Source organism: Danio rerio, chromosome 9 (assembly GCF_052040795.2).
Source record: "Danio rerio strain M-AB ecotype USA chromosome 9, GRCz13ab, whole genome shotgun sequence".
NCBI classification, from domain to species: domain Eukaryota; kingdom Metazoa; phylum Chordata; class Actinopteri; order Cypriniformes; family Danionidae; genus Danio; species Danio rerio.
Genome location: NC_141029.1, coordinates 39482536 through 39503205, shown reverse-complemented (window position 1 = coordinate 39503205; position 20670 = coordinate 39482536). Strand labels below are relative to the sequence as shown.

The 20670-nt window shown below is 35.8% G+C and overlaps 1 protein-coding gene across 3 annotated transcripts in view; it reads left to right on the top strand.

The window, feature by feature from the left end:
* The window catches only part of sema5ba (sema domain, seven thrombospondin repeats (type 1 and type 1-like), transmembrane domain (TM) and short cytoplasmic domain, (semaphorin) 5Ba), a 273670-nt gene that overhangs the window by 91989 nt on the left and 161011 nt on the right, over positions 1 to 20670 (top strand). The gene's annotated exons all lie outside the window — the stretch shown is intronic.

The following is a 20670-nucleotide window of genomic DNA, read 5'->3' as shown; positions in this document are numbered from 1 at the left end:
CCTTATGGCATAATCATCAATTGTCTTACAAACCCTGGTTAAATGACAGCCTAACTTTTAAGTTTTGACTGACCTTACAAGATGGTGAGCAATTTTTAAAGTGACACCTTGAATGTAAACGTTTATCAAAAGCTCTTTTGGCAAAATGGGCTTTCTTTTATGCATTTTATTATCCCATCGGCTAGCAATTTTCATGCAGGGCTATGAAAACCGAAAATTGAACACACAGCAAATAGCTAAAACAGTTCCTTAAAGCAAAAAAAAACAAAACACAAACAAACATTGAAAAAACAAAATGGCAGCCCAGAGTCCTGATCTAAACCTGATTGAAAATCTCTGAAGAACTCACCACAGTCATCAAACTGTAGATGAGGCTTAAGGAAGAGTGGAGCAAGATTATCATTTGAAGATTATTTTGACTCATACTGATCTCCACTTCTCTTGACGTACTGTACTTATGCCAAATGTGAGTGGATTGCTGGAGACGACTCGACATCTGTCCTATCACGTTGCTCCAGCTTTGAAATCATTGGTTCAGTTCCAGACCTTTTTCTATAGCCTATTGAGTGCTGAACCAATGAATCACCATCTAACATAACATTGAACTACAAAGAGGTGACGTGAGCTCCGTATGCAATCTGATCGTGTCAGTGAGCACAGAGAGATGATGTGTAACCCCAGGCTATCTGTGATAGACACATACAGTATTACAGGCTAGTGGGCAATTGGAGAAAGGTGTGTTACTTGATATGGCTGGACGTGGCTAGACTGCGAGGACATGAATACAGGCTGACATGAGTTCAGATTGGAGGATGGCCCTTTTGCCGCCTTCTCAGATTGGGTTTGACCACCCACACGATTCTCCAGCGTAGGCAGCCAGAGCGAATGGAGTTAAAATTGATTGTATGAGGGGTATTACAGGTTCTACGCCAGGTTTATGGATTTTATTCATGCATACATGTTCGGTTATTCTGAAATCCTGTAAGTAATGCAATAAAAAATGCTCTGCTAAAGCTTAAATGGATATTTGACTCAAAAAAGAATATGTCATCATCCACTCTTCTGTTAGCACAAGCCTGTATTACTTTTTGGGAATAATTCTTTTAAACACCTTATTTTATCCATGCAATGAAAATCAGTGGAGAGTGAGTCAGAGTTTGTTCTAACTTACCATGACCAGCAACTTGATTTTGCTTGCTTTCTATTTCTGTAGTGTTTTTAAAAATTGTTAGTTGGCCCACCCCCACCATGAGAATGAGGCATGAGATATTCTGCAATTAACAGCACTCGTCTAGCCTCTTAACCCTTCACCCTTGTGTATTACTCCGCCCACATACAGCAACAAGCAGAGAACACTATACAATTTGACAAATATTGCTGCTGTTGGGCAACATAATGTACTTTTGAGGCTTTTTAATCAAGAATGTAGTTGATTAGATTGCAACTATGCAGTTTATTTATTAGGATAGTGCCTATTTTAAAATGTTTATAATTTTTGAGTGAAAGCGCGTCTTTGCAGAACAAAGACGGTTGATGTCGTTCATTCACAAGATGGCGACAGAGACCGCATAATAAGCCCTTACAGGATTAAAAACTGCGTAATTTCCTCTACAGCTGATCATATCACATTAAACATAAACATTAAACATCTTTCTCTTGTGCCCTGTAGTGCTGTATTCATATAATTGTTATATATTGAGTGTGAGATAAGACTCGCATATCAGGAATGTATGTATTTTGTGTTGGCCACTCTTTGTATTACCCTGAGTTACTTTTTGGTTGGTCATTTGTTTGTTTCTAATGTTTTCCTATTTTAATACTTGTGTTCAATTTAAAAAAAGAAAGAAGAAATGCCTGCATGTGTTTAGTGTTTTTCCTTATCACAAAGACAACAGTAATCTGGCAGTGTTGGTGTTGTTTTGGCTTTTTCAGGCATAATTATTGTGATCTCCCAATTGCATATATATATATATATATATGATGTATAAATATATGATTTTTTAATTTTTTAAATATTTCCCAAATGATGTTTTCACAGTATGTCTGATAATATTTTTAATTTGTTTTATTTCGGCTAGAATAAAAGCAGTTTTTAATTTTTAAATAAACAATTTAAAGGTCAAAATTGTTAGCCCCTTTAAGCTATTTTTTCTGCTGGTCTACAGAACAAACCATCGATATACAATAACTTGGATAGACACAAAGTTCTCAAAAAATAACTTTTTTTGATACCTGCTTGGGAAACAAGCAAGCTCTAAACTTTCGAGGTGCATGTGAACCAACAACCTGCACTTTAAGAGGTTTTTTTAGGCGTATTCTGTGAAAAATGGTCCTAATTTGCAACCTCTCTAAAAGCAAAGATTTCTTTTAGTCTGCAGCTCAGTGTGATTATGTGGGTGAACGTCCCGCTGTGGAGTGGCTACGTTTGTAAATCGAAGTGAATGCTGTGCGTTAGATTGGGTTCTGTGATCTACTGGCCTGTTTTCTGTCTGAAAACTAAAGAGATTGTCACCACAGACTGTGCTAAATCACACTGGTAACCTAATGTACGTCGAATGCAGAAGGCCTCCTCTGAACAGGCTTGATTAGACCCTTGGGAGTCGATCGGTACCCTGTAATTTCTAGGCTTAATGTTAAGGTACTTCTTTTCTTAATCAACATCTCTCCGTGACCCTTCCATCAAGCAACAAATCAGCAAAGCTTGCAGAATCATACACCATTGTCTCTATTTAAGGGATCGTTCACCCAAAGATGAAAATTCTGTCATCATTCACTCACCCTTCACTTGTTCCAAATATGTCTTTTTTCTTCTGTTAAATGCAAAGGAAGATATTCTGAAGAAAGCTGGAAACCTGTAACCATCAACTTCCACAGTATTCGATTTCCTGTTACCGAAGTCAATCTTTAAAGAATACATTTCGAAAAAAGCTGAAAACCTGTAACCATCAACTTCCATAGTATTTGTTTTCTCCTGTTACGAAATTCAGTCTTTAAAGAAGATATTTTGAAGAAAGCTGAATACCAGTAGCCATCGACTTCCATAGTATTTGTTTTCATGTTACCAAAGTCAGTCTTTAAAGAAGATATTTTTAAGAAAGCTGCATACCTGTAACCATTGACTTCAATAGTATTTGTTTTCTCCTGTTACGAAAGTCAGTCTTTAAAGAAAATATTTTTAAGAAAGCTGAATACCAGTAACCATTGATTTCCATAGTAATTGTTTTCCTGTTACGGAAGTCAGTCTTTAAAGAAGATATTTTGAAGAAAGCTGAATAACAGTAGCCATCAACTTCCATAGTATTTGTTTTCATGTTACCAAAGTCAGTCTTTAAAGAAGATATTTTTAAGAAAGCTGCATACCTGTAACCATAGACTTCCATAGTAATTGTTTTCCTGTTACGGAAGTCAGCCTTTAAAGAAGATATTTTGAAGAAAGCTGAATAACAGTAGCCATCAACTTCCATAGTATTTGTTTTCATGTTACCAAAGTCAGTCTTTAAAGAAGATATTTTTAAGAAAGCTGCATACCTGTAACCATAGACTTCCATAGTAATTGTTTTCCTGTTACGGAAGTCAGCCTTTAAAGAAGATATTTTTTAAGAAAGCTGCATACCTGTAACCATAGACTTCCATAGTAATTGTTTTCCTGTTACGGAAGTCAGCCTTTAAAGAAGATATTTTGAAGAAAGCTGAATACCTGTAACCATTGACTTCGATAGTAATTGTTTTTTCCTGTCACGGAAGTCAGTCTTTAAAGATGATATTTTGAAAAAAGCTGAAAACCTGTAACCATTGACTTCAATAGTATTTGTATTTTCTGTTGCGGATGTCAATCTTTGAAGAAATTTTTTTGAAGAAAGCTGAAAACCTGTAACCATCAACTTCCATGTTAGGTAAACCAAATACTATGGAATTCAGTGGTTACAGGTTTTCAGCTTTTTTCAAATATCTTCTTTAGTGTTCAACTGAATAAAGAAACTTGTAAATGTATGGAACCACTTGGGGGTGAGTAAACTAAGTAAATTAAAAAATGTTTAGGCGAACTATGCCTTTAATCAAAACGATAAACTCGATAAACACCTTTTCTGCATTCAGCCCGTGCTGGAGTTTGAAATTAAATGCTGCCACTTGCAATCAAGCTGTGCTTTTAATAGAGTTTGCGGTGCACCAAGGACTGTTGAGGTTTTTGCTCTTTTCAGGCTCTTTTCAAGAGGCACTTCAGGGGCGAAATAGCTGAGCTGATCACGACCAGCGTCGCTTCGCTGCTCTCCTCGGCTTGTGCAGATTACGCTCCCACTCTGCCAGACACCAGTAGCCCAATTGGCACTCACCAAATAGAACTGTCTCACAGCAATGACAAATGATGTGTCTATGCATGACTTCATATCTGGAAACAAAGAAAGAGGCACTCTAGTCGATGGCCAAGACCTTTGTTTAAAAACACTTCCCAATCATGGATGACGCTCTCAGGTAAAGTTGCGAACTCTGTGTTCATCGTGCGCACATTGACATGCAGCCAACAAGCTTTGGTGTGTCGCCGTTGTTGTTGAAGTACTACTCCTACACACGTAGAAGCATAAAAAAGCTGATACGCTCTCCAAACACCTACCTACAGTACGCTCTCGACGGTAACTCGGCTCTTTGTGCAAGAATCCCGGATAAGTGTGAAATTGCATCGTTACAGATTCCAGCCTGCCCTGAAGGCATGAAAACTCTTTCTGATGTGCCTTGAAGACATGAAAACTCTTTCTGATGTGTCCTTTTCCATGAATGGAGCTTTGATACGTTATCAGGTACATTCTTGGACACACCTGAAGCATCGACCTATCGACCGAGTCTGATGTCCTTTTGTGTGCTGTCCGTGATGCTGGTATTGAGGACAGCCTCTCTGCGATTTACCGTGCACGTTCATGCGTAAGACGAGGGACTTCAGTCTGTGATTGCCATGACCCAACCCTCACCCTCATACCAAAAGGGCTCTTTATGAAGCTCTTTTCCATTTCGCTGTGAATTCAGTCATTCCTCCATTAACCGGGTAGACCCCCATTCCTCTGCCTTTAGGGCTCCCTTTTGTCCATCTGATGGCCCTGGTAGGGCATACTGGAGCAGGCATTAAAGAGATTTGCTTTGACTCAGGCTTTGAAGAATTAGACATGCTCAATGTAACCCTGACTGACCTGAGCCTAAATCTGGGCCACAGGGTGAGCTTGGTTGCAATTTTTGGAGATGAAATGATGGTTAGTCTTTTTTTGTGTGTGCATTTCACCATTTTGTGCAGTGTATTTTTCTGAAAAAGAGGTGTCACTGTATAATAACATACCAGTTAATGTGAAAACAAACTTTAAATAATAATAAACAGTACAGTGTTTATTAATTTCTTCTTGATGTCAGGTAATAAAAATACTATTTCTTTTTATCTCCGATTCTATAAATATTAACAGATACAAGTTTTATTGACTTAATCTTGCCTTTATTTATCTTAAATTAATATATAGTTAATATATACAATTGAAGTCAGAATTATTAGCCCCCCTGAATTATTAGCTCCCCTGTTTATTTTTCCCCCTGTTTTCAACACATTTCTAAACATAATAGTTTTAATAACTTATCTCTAATAACTGTTTTATTTTATCTTTGCCATGATGACAGTAAATAATATTTTACTAGATGTTTTTTAAGACACTTCTATACAGCTTAAAGTGGTATTTAAAGGCTTAACTAGGTTAATTAGGTTAACTAGGCAGGATAGGAATAATTAGGCAAGTTACTGTATAACGATGGTTTGTTCTGTAGAGTAAATCAGCATAAAGAGGCTAATAATTTTGTGCTTAAAATGGTGTTTAAAAAAATACTGCTTTTATTCAAGTTGAAATAAAACAAATAAGACTTTCTCCAGAAGAGAAAATATTATCAGACATACTGTGAAAATTTCTTTTTCTTTATTCTGACTTCAACTGTATATACCAAGAAAAGTGTTTTTCATTGTCAATTTGCACAGATGGTAACAGTTAGGAGCAGTGTTAGGGAAACTTTTGAAAGTAGCACATTACAATATTGAGCAATATGGGTTTTAACTTAGTTTTTTTTTACACACAATCACATCATGAGCACTGATGTTTACATTGAAATGCTGCAATAATATGAATAATCAAGAGAGCGACTGACATTTCTCAGGGTGAAAATGAATAAATTGCTTATGGGCTTGGAACAATGTGAGGGTGAGTGAATGATTACAGAATTTACATTTTGGCGTAAACTAATCATTCGATCTTAGTTAATGATCAAAAATACTGTACAGTTGATATAGTTCATATTTAATACATTACAGATCATCAATTGTTCATGTTAGATCAAACCCTATTGTAAATTGTTACTGCATATTCGAGAACATCCACAAACATATTAAACCTTTGAATGTTTTTTAATCAGTTTTCCATTTTCTTTCAATTGTGCCACAAATGACAAGTGACAAGTGCGAAACACTTACAATTGGATTTGTCTTCCCAGAAACCCATTTAATTTAGAGGCAATGAGCTGAGGGTGTGCCATTTATTTTGCAGATCTCCTTTTGTATATTTATTCTAATTGAGAAACAGGTGTTTCTTAACCCTCCGCTACAAACGAGACCTCTCAGGATGTGAGCTGGTGGGCGCCTAAATAGCTTTGTGCTCTATTGGCCCTCATCAGCATTGCTGCGTCATCTGAGCTAATGGCAAGGTAACCTCGGCATAATGCACCACCTAAATGACTGATTTCTCATACATTTACAATTTATGAGGACTTACGAGTGCACATAGGATGCTAAATCTGGAGAATGTTAAACGAGCTAATCAACTATGCCTGGACTAACAGAAATGACTGTAGGAGAAAAACACCCCCGCAGACAAGTCTTCTTTTAAATGACTAATTTATTTTTGTCTCATCTGTTGTAAATATGTTGATTTGAGTTACCTATAGGGGGTTCATAGGCAAACAGTCATCAATATTGGGGAATGGATATTGGTAATAGTCTGTGCCACTGTAGATCCGTTGGTTGAATCTTTGATTGCTCACCAAACAAAGGATGCATTTGGAGGCCACATCTGAAGAAGACATTGAATTGGGACATCTTTTGTCAGGACACAGTGATGCAATCGACCCTCAAATGCAGGATTTAAAGGTTTATAAATAAATAAATAAATAAATAAAAAAGGGGGAAAATCCCTGTTTACATTTAGTTGCAATAGCTCCTCAACTTGCCATATCAATATAGAATTCACCTGATATGATTTAAATGATCAATTTACTATAATATAACAAATATATAGAATTGTTTTAAATGTATTATTACATTAAATCAACCAGTTCTTCCATAAATTAACCTTGTTTTTGACCACCGTTAAAATGTTTTTGACCACCGTTTTTTCTTTATTAAAATAGTAAAGCGTTTCAGCTCCAACTGTGTTAAATTGGAAAAAAATTCAGGGCTCAACACAATTCTTTTATGTTGTCCCGACACAAATCGATTAAGTTACCTGAAAAAACGTAAGTGGATTGAACATAAATCTTAAGAATTGTGATGTTATTTTAAATTTGTCTGAACAAGCAGCAAACATATACTGTATACATAGCTGTTTAAATATACCACACACACACACACACACACACACACACACACACACACACACACACACACACACACACACACACACACAATAATAATAATACTGTGAAATGTGTAACATGAAAGGATTGGTCTGTAAGAACATTTGTTTTACAACATAATTGAATATAATTCCTATGTACAGTATATAATTTATAGAATGTACAATCAGAACAATCCACTGTCATCTTCATATTCTAAATAAAAGGCAAAAATAAAGCGACATACTTGTTCATGCATTCATCAGCAGCAGGGTGGATTACTGTAATGGACTCCTCACTGGCCCTCCCAAAGAAGACAGTCAGACAGTTGCGGCTCATCCTGAACACTGCAGCTAGGATTCTGATCAGAACCAGATAATCAGAGCACATCACACCTGTCCCCAGGTCTTTACACTGGCTCCCAGTTACATTCAGATTAGATTTTAAAATATTACTACTTACTGGCCTAGGACCTCAATACATTACAGATATGCTGACTGAATACAAACCTAACAGATCACTCAGTTCATTAGGATCAAGTCATTTAGAAATTCCAAGAGTTCAGTTAAAAAGCAGGGTGAATGGCCTTCAGTTACTACGCCCCCGCTGCTGGAATCAGCTTTCAGAAATAATCAGATATGCTCCAATATTAGGCACAATCAAGACTTAACACATTTGTTTAGCTGTGCCTTTACTGAATGAGCACTGTGCTTCTGTGTTTTTCTTTTATTTTTTATTCTTCTATAACCTGTTTAACACTGTTTCATAATTTTTAATTCATTTAATCATTTTTATTTTCTTGTTTCTTTTATTTGTGTTTATGTAAAGCACTTTGAATTACTATTGTTCATGAAAAGTGCTATTTAAATAAACTTGCCTAGCCTTGCCTTGTCTTACTTTACACTGCATGAGGCAATCGCACATGAAACTACAAACAATTGTGTTGAGTTTAGAGTTAAGGAGTTCTGAATGTGGCATGATTAGGTTATGGAAGCAGCCTGCAGTGAGGAGAGGTTTTAGCACAGGGGTGGTTGATGCTTTTCTGCTGCCAAAGCCATATGATTTATAGCCAGATAGATCAACACAGCTGGCAGCTCAACAGACTGTGTAATGTGAAAGACTCTGCTTTTTGGAAGGATCAATATATATGTATTGGATAAATTTTTGAAAGTATATGACTCAACTAACTTATCCTGTGACCCAGTCACAGGGCAGAAGTTGATGCAATGGGAGCTTTGTGCTGACATAAAGTAGAGTCAAAAAGAAAGGAATTCATAACCTTATATATAATTTGGAAAAGCTGGAATTCACCAGTCGATGTACTTTTTATTGCCCTACTTGGAGGCTTGTTGCATCACTGTGATTTTTTACATGATTTAAAGTCCAGTTTCCAGTTTCATTCTCCAGTCTTTCTGTCATTCTTCATTCTTGTCAGACTGATGCCATCCAATTATGGGTGCATGGTAGTGTGCATGGTCGGAATGAGGGCACACAACAATACCAGCAAGATCCATTTTAAGTAATTCAATAAATCTCATATGCAGTGTAAAAAAACAATCCACAAACAATGTCTGTGTGATGCAAGAAGTGTTAATATTTCAATTATTGGTCCCCTTTTTGTAAGAGAAAAGTATTTTCTGTCACTTTTAATCCATTCAATGCAAATCTTTTCTAGCAAGATTCCGCTGTGGCGGGGTCGCCACAGCGGAATGAACCGCCAACTTATCCAGCAAGTTTTTACGCAGCGGATGCCCTTCCAGCCGCAACCCATTTTTGGGAAAAATCAACACACACATTTACACAAACACTCATAAACTACGGACAATTTAGCCTACCCAATTTACTTGTACCGCATGTCTTTGGACTGTGGGGAAAACCGGAGCACCCTTAGGAAACCCACGCGAAGGCAGGGAGAACATGCAAACTCCACACAGAAACGCCAACTGAGCTAAGGTTCGAACCAGCCACACAGTGACCTTCTTGCTGTGAGGCGACAGCATTACCTACTGCGCCACTGCCTCGCCCATTGAATTTTATTTTTTCAAATAATGCAGATGAATATCAAATACATAGCATTAACATAAAAGCAGAACAATACAAAATGAATAAATACAATAAATATATAGCATCATATAAATTGAGTAAGGAAACCAAACCAAAACACATAAAGTGGGTTGCTAATATCATAGCCTTAATTATTATTTTGTCTCGTTACTTGTTTGCTAGCATTATGGGTCACAGAAATTCAGACATTTTCCCTATTTATCAAAATAAATCTCAATCCTTTCGCGTAAACTGTAGGAGAGTTTTTCAAAAGCTGCAACTTGTCATAACTCTGAGATCTTCTCATGAAGATCGGAGGTCTACTGGAAGATTTCAAGTTTTTAACAATCATCCGTCTGCCTAGCATGATACAGCTCTGTATCCACTGTGTTTCAGCTTTATTCAGAATTAATAATTTTAGACTGATTGTGATGATTTAGTAAGGGAAAGCATCTGCATAAAATATAGAAAACAAATCAGAAGTATTATAAGATGTAAGTGAAATAAACAGTGCTTTATGATCGTCTGGGAGTATAGCAATATTCAGGCACACAAATTCAATTGTCAAATATAAAAAACACTTATATATAAGACTTCTGTATAAACTTCATTTATGAATGCATAATTACAATTAATCTTTTTTTAAAATTACAAACATTATAATTTGTCATGACTGAATGTTTTAACAAGTGGCAAACATTTCAGCAACTCTATTATCAAACTGTAATAACTCCACAAATCATGACTGTTTTCAACTGTGACTATTGCGGATGAACACTTTGGAATATCTATACTGAAACAATAAATTGTGCAGCCCTAGTGTATAGTAAAGTCTTTTAAATGATTATACTTTATGGTGTTATTTTATGACTCTTTTAATAAATTTTTGGGGGAAGAAGAAAAAATCCCTCACATTATTGCACCACCAACTCCAGACTAAACATTAATATGAAGTAGGATGGATCCAATCTTGAATGTTGTTTACACCAAATTCTGACCTTATCATTTGAATGATGCAGCAGAAATTCAGACTTGTCAGTCAGACTAGGCAAAAAATTCCAGTCTTCAGTTATCTAATTTTGGAGAGTCCATATGAATTGTAGCCTCAGTTTTTTCTTCTTCTTGATTGTTGGATGTGTTTTGGACCTTGGTTGTAACTAGTTATTTGAGTTTCAGTTGTTATTCTATCACCATTCACCATTCTGGTCATTTTCTTCTAAGCTATGGCATCAACAAAGAGAACACAGAACACAGAACTGCCTCAGAACTGCCTCAGTTGATATTTTTTCCTTTTCTGACAATTTTGACCATTCTCTGCAAACCCCAGAAATGGTTGTGCTTGTAAAAATACTCAGACCAGCAATTTCATCAATGGAAATGGCTTGACACAAACAGAAACTTGACAGGTCTGCAGCACCAATAACATGACTGAGTGTGTGTGCACCCATACGCTCGTCTAATGAATAATCAGCACAATCTACAAAAATGACCAAATCATAACAAAAATTAGTGTTTAGTTTTAATCTTTTTGACTAAATTTAGTCTTATGTTTTTTCAATAACAATAATGTGTGCTGTTCTTTCATTATGAGTGGATCAAAGTGTGCACATTTATAGTTTTCAGTTACGTTACTGCCACAGAGGAACTGTCAAGTTTTTGTTTGTGTCAAGCTGTAGACAATGAACATTTTTCAGCCTAAGTTTCGTTGACAAAAATAAAGCTGCTGTCACACTGCACTTTTTGCCAAATAGACGTTCATTCATACACATTTGAATACAATACATTTGAAACACTAACTTGTGCGACAAGTTTTGCATGTCACTGCATTCAAAAGTTCAAGATTGGTGAACTCTGAACTGCAGAATTGCGTCATGTATTTGTAATAGAAACATGACCTCTCTCTATAGAATTTTAAAATATAGAGCAATCGCTTGTTTTATCAATGTCTAATCATCTTGTTTTATCCTGAACCAATTCGTAGCACCGTATGACAGAATTTTGCAAGAATTTTGTGACCACGGCTTAACTCTGCCTGTTTCAAAAGCTCGGGTTTTTACTCAGTTTGCATGTAGTTTAAGTAAACTCTTGGGTTTTTGGTCTCAATAAAGTATGTTGGTTTTGATTAGACAGTAACAAATGCTACATGACATCCTGTTTCAGACAAGATTAATTTTGGGTGAAATGAAAAACTCAACTGGACTAATCAGTTGTACTGTGTCAAGTGGCATTCAGTATATCTGATGCAACAAAACCTCTCCCATCTCTGACTGTTTTTTATGCTCCAAATCAAAGCCTTAAAGCTGTCAAAATAGTATTTTTTTGCTAAATTATATAATATAAATTATAATAATTGATATTATATTGAGGGCAGGGCAGTGGCGTGGTAGGTAGTGCTGTCGCCTCACAGCAAGAAGGTCGCTGGGTTGCTGGTTCGAACCTCGGCTCAGTTGGCGTTTCTGTGTGGAGTTGGCATATTCTCCCTGCCTTCGCATGGGTTTCCTCCGGGTGCTCCGGTTTCAACTACAGTCCAAAGACATGCGGTACAGGTGAATTGGTTAGGCTAAAATTGTTCGTAGGGTATGAGTGTGTGTGTGAATGTGTGTCTGGATGTTTCCCAGAGATGGGTTGCGGCTGGAAGGGCATCTGTGCATAAAAACTTGCTGGATTAGTTGGCAGTTCATTCCGCTGTGGCGACCCCGGATTAATAAAGGGACTAAGCCAACAAGAAAATGAATGAAAATTATATTATATTGTATATTCACTCATTCATTTTCTTTTCGGCCTATTCCCTTTATTAATCAGGGGTTGCCACAGCGGAATACACACTCATTCACACACATACACTACAGACAATTTAACTTACCCAATTCACCTATACCACATGTCTTTGGACTTGTGGGGGAAACCGGAGCACCCGGAGTAAACACAGGGAGAACATGTATATTGAATATTATATAATCAAATAGTTTTGAACTGTCGATTAACATTAATAATGACTTTAAATTTAAAAGCAAAATGATGTTTAAATTTTCACATATAATTATAGTTTAATATACAAAGCTTTTTTGAGCAGTTGGCAAAACCTTTATTTATTAGGATCAGTTGACTGATTTGCAATTATATAATAACAGTTGCTTTAAATTGCCTTCTCTGGCCTTCTGTGCATCAGCAGAGTTTATGTATATCTTTTAAATGCATTTAAATGTATTATGTTTCATTTATTGATATATCTTAATCTTTAATAAAGAAACGAATTGCGCAGACTCTCTCACAAACAATGATTCAAACAGACTCTCTCATGTGCTGCGTGATTGGTTTTTATCAGGCGTCACACTTTCAGGTTCATGCAGAGTTAATCACAATCTCTGGGTTAAACCCTGAGTTGACAGAGAAAGTTTATGCTAAGCGTTGTGAAAAGATAGAACCTTATCTATACCAGGTTGAATTTGTTTGATTTTTGTCAACTTGAAACTTTACATTAATCATTAACTTATCTTTGCGCTCAGCCAAAACACGTTACCTGAGAACAAGTAATAGATTCCAATGACCAAAGTCAGGGAATATGTCGTTAGATAAAGACAACAAGATGAATGAAATATCCTGTTTAATAAATATAGTGAGATTAGATCCAGCGGGAGATGCTTGATCAGAAGTCCGACTAGCAGAGCTCTCATCTGGGTAGATGGGCTGCAGCGCTTGCCAAAGAGTGTGTGTGTGGTCACGTGATGTGCGCTTTTAGCGTTTTGGTGTGGACGGTAAGCAAGTCAGAAACACTGGGTAAAATGCGAGTGTGGACGTGGATCGTTTTCATTCTAAAATGCTGTTTTAAAACTAAAACGCACTAGTGTAAACGGGGCCTTACTCTGCAGCCCAGAGTTTGTTCAACACGTTTTGTGCAACAGGCCTCAGACCAGCCCATTTGGCACCAAAAATATCACGTTCAAAATAATGTTGTGTTTTTAGTTTTGATTTTGTCATCTTACCTGAAACTCCAGTATGTTTAAATGTATTTGACATTATGCTGTTGACGATATTTTTACAGGGTTGGCCTAGAGCATCAGCTCCGCATTACTACCTTGTGTGTGTTTGCGTGTATGTGTGTGTTCAGCGCTGATTATGTTCAGTTGTTCATCTTGCTGTCAAATGGGTGGCCCGGGAGGTACATGAGAAACTGCTGTTGACGTCTTACAATCTGCTTACATCCAGGCACGGGTGCGATTCCCTCTCGCTGACAGATCTTGATGGCCCCGTCTGACATCACTGTCATTTGATGAGGTGTTAAATGAAGGAAAGGAGCTCATTAAGACAGATCAGGTTTGCTCTTTGGCTATACCTGCCTTCTCGTCTCACAGGCAGGTTTGTCTTGCCTGTGAGGCGGTGAATAAACCCTGCACCATCTTTCGCAATTGTCCGACAGCATTAACGACTTGTTCGTTAATCAGGGCCTGTTTCCATGGCAATACACTAGGGGTTTGGGGAGCCTGCTGGGCGCATGTTATCCAGGCTGATCTGGGCACTATTGACAGTGCGCATTCATTAGTCTAATCAAGGAAAGTTCCTCAAGTGCACACGGATAACTGACCGCTCCCGTGAAAACTAGTGAAGTGTCCCAAATGTGTGGTTTTATTTTCCCATGCTTCGAAATAGCTAGACTAGCCATAAAGTGCAATGGGCCATTCCGCAAGAATTCCAGAGGGACAAGGGTCTTGAGTGCTTTCTTTGGCTTGATCTTTCTTCTTCCACTTTGGTAAAGCACACCGCATTCAGAAGCGCTGCCAGCACGACCCGCTCTCTAAGGCCAGTTTAGAAGTGCCACCAGCTGTTTTGAGCCCTAATTTGTTAGTGTGGGTGGCGCTTGTGCTCGCGCTCGTCTGTGTAGATCCTTAACGCCTTCGCTATTTGGCATTGGGACTAATTAGCTCACAGCTGTTGATTCACTGTTGGGATGCAAGTTGTTAACAACTGCTTTTGAACTTAACTTGTGCTCGTCTGCTTGCATGGATTTGCTTTTTAGTTGATTTGATTAGATTTTTTTCCCCCTCTCTCAAGCTTGTCTCTTGGGCTTAATGCAGCTGGTTCAGGCTGACCTCTTTCCCATCACAGCAGCACTTCAGCATCAGCAACCAGCTGAGTAAAGAGCACAACATGCCCAACTAAAAATGTAAGATCCCAAGTTTGGAAGCGTGAGCAAGACCTCCCTGAAAAGATATCTGTTAATAAATTTGGCGTTTTTGTCATTTTTAAAAACTCGGATTTAAACACCAGCTTTGGATTGCATGGTAATTTAAAACTGAATATGTTTTTTTCTTTTTTTAGCTTATTTGTGCTGTCTAAACTATGAGGATAAATGCATTTAAGCTGCAAAATCATATGTAGAATGTCTTGGTTAGCAGGAAAAGGTTAAATATTTTGACAAACTGACTTTAATAGGCTCTATTATGGTTGATTTGAGGTCTCTTTTTTCAGCCTTTTGTACTCATTTTTTCTAAGGTCAAAACATGATAATAATTGATCATTTTCAGCAGCAGCAATGAGAAAAAATGCAAGTATCCTTTAGTTCTGCTTTACATCATGGACGACAGATGAAGTGTTGTGAAAACACTCTTCACTGTAAAAAAAAATGCTGGGTTTCTTTCATGTTGTCCCAACACAAATCGATTAAGTTAACTTTATTTATTAAATTATAAGTGGATTGAACATAAAACAATTAAGTTGTGCCAAATAAACCCTCAAGAATTGTGTTAATTCAGCTCATTTTAAATAAGAAGTTTGAACAATCAGCAAAACTCCTTTTTTGAGTGTGTATTTTTGCTTTCTTCTTTTGGTGTTTAGAGCATGTTTGATTCTGCTGTGTAATGAATGTCAGGTATCAAAGTTGAATCAATGTTAAGTTATGGGTTGATTCTGCAAACTGATTCACTTTATATATATATATATATATATATATATATATATATATATATATATATATATATATATATATATACTATGATAATTTAATAGAATTTAAGGTGACTTGTTGTAATATTTAATGGAATGTTAAAATTTTAAGTCCTATGTATATCAGGGGTCTCAAAGTCAAATTTGCGGGGGGCCATTTCAGTTTCTGACAATTCATAAGAGGGCCGTTTTAACAATCAAGCACAAGAAAAAAGTGACGTAATTGGTGCACCTTAGGATAACTGACATGATGTTTATAATTCAAGCATTACCTGTCACAAATCAACAAATCAGCATGTTTTTGCTTCACATAACTGCTGAAAAATATCTAAGGCTGTTCAAATTGCATTTTGACATTGAAATAGTCATAATATTAATGATATTAATAATTATAATATTAATTATAATAATAATATTATTGTTTTGTTCCAACCAATTGTTGCTTTACCAAAAGTTTAACAGTTAGCGTGAGAACAGCAGCTATAGTTGACTTTACTGGCAAATGTTCTTCTCAGTATCTTGCTTTTTTGTAAAACTACAACCAAGAGGGTGAATGTAGGTACAGTATATATTTACATTTACTTTAACATGTTCAAATCAACCAGCAGTAAATGTATATAGTTTTCATAGAAATCTCTATAAGAAACATATATCAGATAAAACCATTTGAATTGAATATTAGCAAATAAGCATATTGGTTACACCACCAGCATAATGTGTAAGCCACGAAAAACTGTTTGCTTAACAAAATACAGGTGGTATAATCCTGATAATAATCAAATGGCCCCTGAATATTCAGAAAAATAGATCTTTAGTAAAAATGGAGCACATACAGTATGCACATTTATTTCAACGTTTAAATCAGCCCCAGAAATAATCGGCATGTGTTTATAGTATTTTAAATTATAATTTTCCATTAAATTACCTTTCTTGAAGGCTATATTGTACCATGCTCATAAAGATCTGTAATTGACAAAACCTCAAAAATATGTAAAAAAAATTCATGATAATAATTAAATTGAATGTGTAGATTTTTTTGCTTTGTTTGAAATATTTATTTTGTATATTCGATCATAATTTATCAATATTACATTAAATAATTTGAGGTATTTAGAATATATCTGTTCCTGTGCTAACTTTTATTTCAAAAAGGTATTTGTATTATTATTATTTCTGATATTTCCCAATTATATTTTTCTGTGCATAACCATTTAAAATATTAACATAAGGTCAAGTATTCATTTTTTCCCTTCAATGGTTCTGGCCTGTTATTCATTTTCCTGCATGCTAAATAGGCTACGCTCTTTTTACACATGCATACACCCACCCAGCCATACTTCATTACATAACCTCTAATGAGCGGTCTTGACCCAAGCGCCCAAGAGAATGTGTGTGTGTGTGTGTGTGTGTGTGTGTGTGTGTGTGTGTGTTTTTCTCTAGCATTTACGTTCTAGATCATTTCCTTCACACTCACACATGCTTGGCTAACATTTAAAAATCCTCATCAAGCTTGACAAGTCCAGAAGAATTTCCTTTTCTTCGTAATCTTTTTCTATCCAGAGTTGATAAGTGTTGTGGATTGCCCCATCTTGTGCAGATGGTTGACTGTATCGCTAGCCAGTTTCCCTGTTCATTTGCCTAATTAGTTACCCACTGTTGCGAGAGGGATAATTGAGAAGGCATCATGGTAATTTGCAACATAACCAAGCTAATAATTTGTTATTGATTGCCTTGTCCAATGATGAAACTGTAAATTAGCCCCTGGTGCATCTCCGTAGATTGCATGGATTCGCTCTTGGTTTTTTTAAACACCTGAATGATGTTACATGGCACAAGATTAACTTTGGCTGTGTGTGAAAGATGGCAATGTGGTGCTTCTCTGTGGCTTTCTCTATTGCTCCATATATCATGGTACCAGTGCAATAGAGTTAATGTAACTTTTAACAGCATTTGTCCACAATATGAAATTCTGGTGTGATGGTGTCCACAAAACACGTCTTCCTAACTGGTTTTACCAGAAAGTTTTAGGAGAGCTCAAGGTTTTTACTGTTTAATCCAGTTAGCCCCTGCTAGTAGATGATGTAACTGCAAGATATTGATTTCATAAAACATTTTTTTGGTCGTTTAGTTGTTTAAAGTTTTACAAGTTCAAAGACATGCAGTGTAGGTGAATTAAGTGGACTAAATTGGCCGTGTATGTGTGAGAATGAGTGTATAGATGTAGCCCTAAAATCAAGGTTTATGTATTTGAATTGTGTGCAAAATGTTCAAGCTTACACTTAATGTGATGCATAAACTGCATTAAGTAATAAATCAAAAGTCCTTCAGGTACACAATAAGCAGGTTTATATATTTCTTATCAATAAATTCAAGTTGTAGTTTAGCCAAATGGATTTTTTTGTTCCAAAGCTTGTCATATTTTAACTATTTATTTATTTATTTATTTATTTATTTATTTATTTATTTATTTATTTATTTATTTATTTATTTATTTATTTTAATTTGAAGACTAAGCAGTTTTATGTCATAGTTGTGACCCTGAATTACAAAACAACAAGTGTTAATTTTAATGTTAATTTATTTAAAATATACATCACCTGAAAATCTAAATTTCAATTGATGAATAAACAACTATTTGAAAATTTGGAAACTGAGTGTTCAAAATCATCAAAATAATGAGAAATTTACCTTTAAAGTCTACATGAAGTGCTTATTAATGCATGTTTTTATTTGTAAATTAAGTTTCGATATAGTTGAGGTAGAACATATAAAAAATGTCTCAATGGAACATCATTTTTAGTTAATATTATAGAGATTTTTGACATAAAAGAAAACATTAAAAGTTTGGCTATTGCAAAAACTACATTGGCTATTGCCAAAAATATGCCTCAATATATATATAATCAGTAAAAATATATATGTATAACTTAGGACTTGGTTTGTGGTCAACTACTTTTTTAGTAAGTGCAGTTTAAAATAAAAAAAGAAATTGCAATTTAATAGAATAAAAAGAAATTGAGGCAATTTTTTTATAGTAAAAAAAAAAAGTCCTAAGACCTGTGGTGCAGGTGAATTGGGTAAGCTAAAAATTGTCCGTAGTGTATGTGTGTGAATGAGTGTGTATGGGTGTTTCCCAGTTATGGGTTGCAGCTGGATGGGCATGCACTAAGTAAAACAAGATGGGTAAGTTGGCATTTGATTCCGCTGTGGTGACCCTTGATTAATAAAGGGACTAAGCTAAAAAAAAAATGAATGAATATTTATTATATTATATTATATTATATTATATTATATTATATTATATTATATTATATTATATTATATTATATTATATTATATTATTTTATATTATATTGTATTGTATTGTATTGTATTATATTATATTATATTATATTATATTATATTATATTATATTATATTATATTATATTATATTATATTATATTATATTATATTATATTATTTTATTTTATATTATATTATATTATATTATATTATATTATATTATATTATATTATATTATATTATATTATATTATATTATTGAAATAAACTCAAATATTGTACATTCATTGTTCCACTTCTGGTCAGTTTTTGGTCAGTGTGCTTTCTCAAGCACACATGATTTTAGTTGGGGCAGTTGTGGGTGTTCAATTAAAGCTGGGTCTCCTCAGACCAGAGCTTCATTCACAGTAGTGCCACATTTTTGAGCATTATGTGAGAAGACTGACTGCAGTGATGGAGAACTGCTGCATGTTGTTATATCATTGCACTGGAGCTGCTCTGAATAGAGATGGAGATGTCATGCCTTACCTCTAATAAGATCAGTGCTGATATTAAAACTCCTCCGCATATGAAGGAGACGGAAGTGCCTGGGTGCTTAAGGGGTTTTATGCTGATCAAGCCGGGCCACCACATACAGCCAGAAACTTTTAACAACACCACCCACTAACCCATTTCTCCTGCACCACTCTTCACTGTCACTGCATGTCAGCTTTGGGTATTTTTTTTATTTTTGTTACTGTAATTTTTATAATTCAGAAGTTGAAAGCTCAGATTTGCCACCTTTTTTGTTGTGTTTGCTGTGGGGTTCAATTCCCTACAGTCTTCCAACAGTCTGTTTAATATTTATTCTCTTTTTAATAAATACAAACATTATTTTGAATGTTTGATTGTTATCCATCCATCTATCCATTCATCTAACCATCAATCCATCCATCCATCCATCCATCCATCCATCCATCCATCCATCCATCCATCCAAATATATATCATCCATCCATCCATCCATCCATCCATCCATCCATCCATCCATCCATCCATCCATCCATCCATCCATCCATCCATCCATCCATCCAAATATATATCATCCATCCATTCATCCATCCATCCATCCATCCAAATATCATCCATCCTTTTAATTAATTTGTCACCTTTGTGTTTGTGTTTTACTGCATTTTCTGCTGAAGCTACAGTATATAGTGCTTTATAGTGTATAGTGCCATATAATATAATATACAACATAAGCAATACATCTTATTTTCATGCAAACTTCAAATAAGAGACATTCCAATTCAGAGTATGTTAAAAGCAACATCATCATCCAGCTCAGTTCAGTTCAAGCGTTTTGTTTTCATCCAGTAGTGTGTTTATATTAATAACTGCATTATTAATGTATATTCAACAAATGCTATGTATATGTTGGAAATCGCAAATAATTTCCATACTAATTTAAATAGTACATCAGGTCAGCTGGGCAAGCTGGGCAGGTCAGCAAGAAAGTCGCTGGGTCGCAGGTTCGAACCTCAGCTCAGTTGGCGTTTCTGTGTGGAGTTTGCATGTTCTCCCTGCGCTCGCGTGGGTTTCCTCCGCGTACTCCGGTTTCCCCCACAGTCCAAAGACATGCGGTACAGGTGAATTGGGTTGGCTAAATTGTCCATAGTGTATGAGTGTGTGTGTGTGAATGTGTGTGTGGATGTTTCCCAGAGATGGGTTGCGGCTGGAAGGGCATCCGCTGCGTAAAAACTTGCTGCATAAGTTGGCGGTTCATTCCGCTGTGGCGACCCC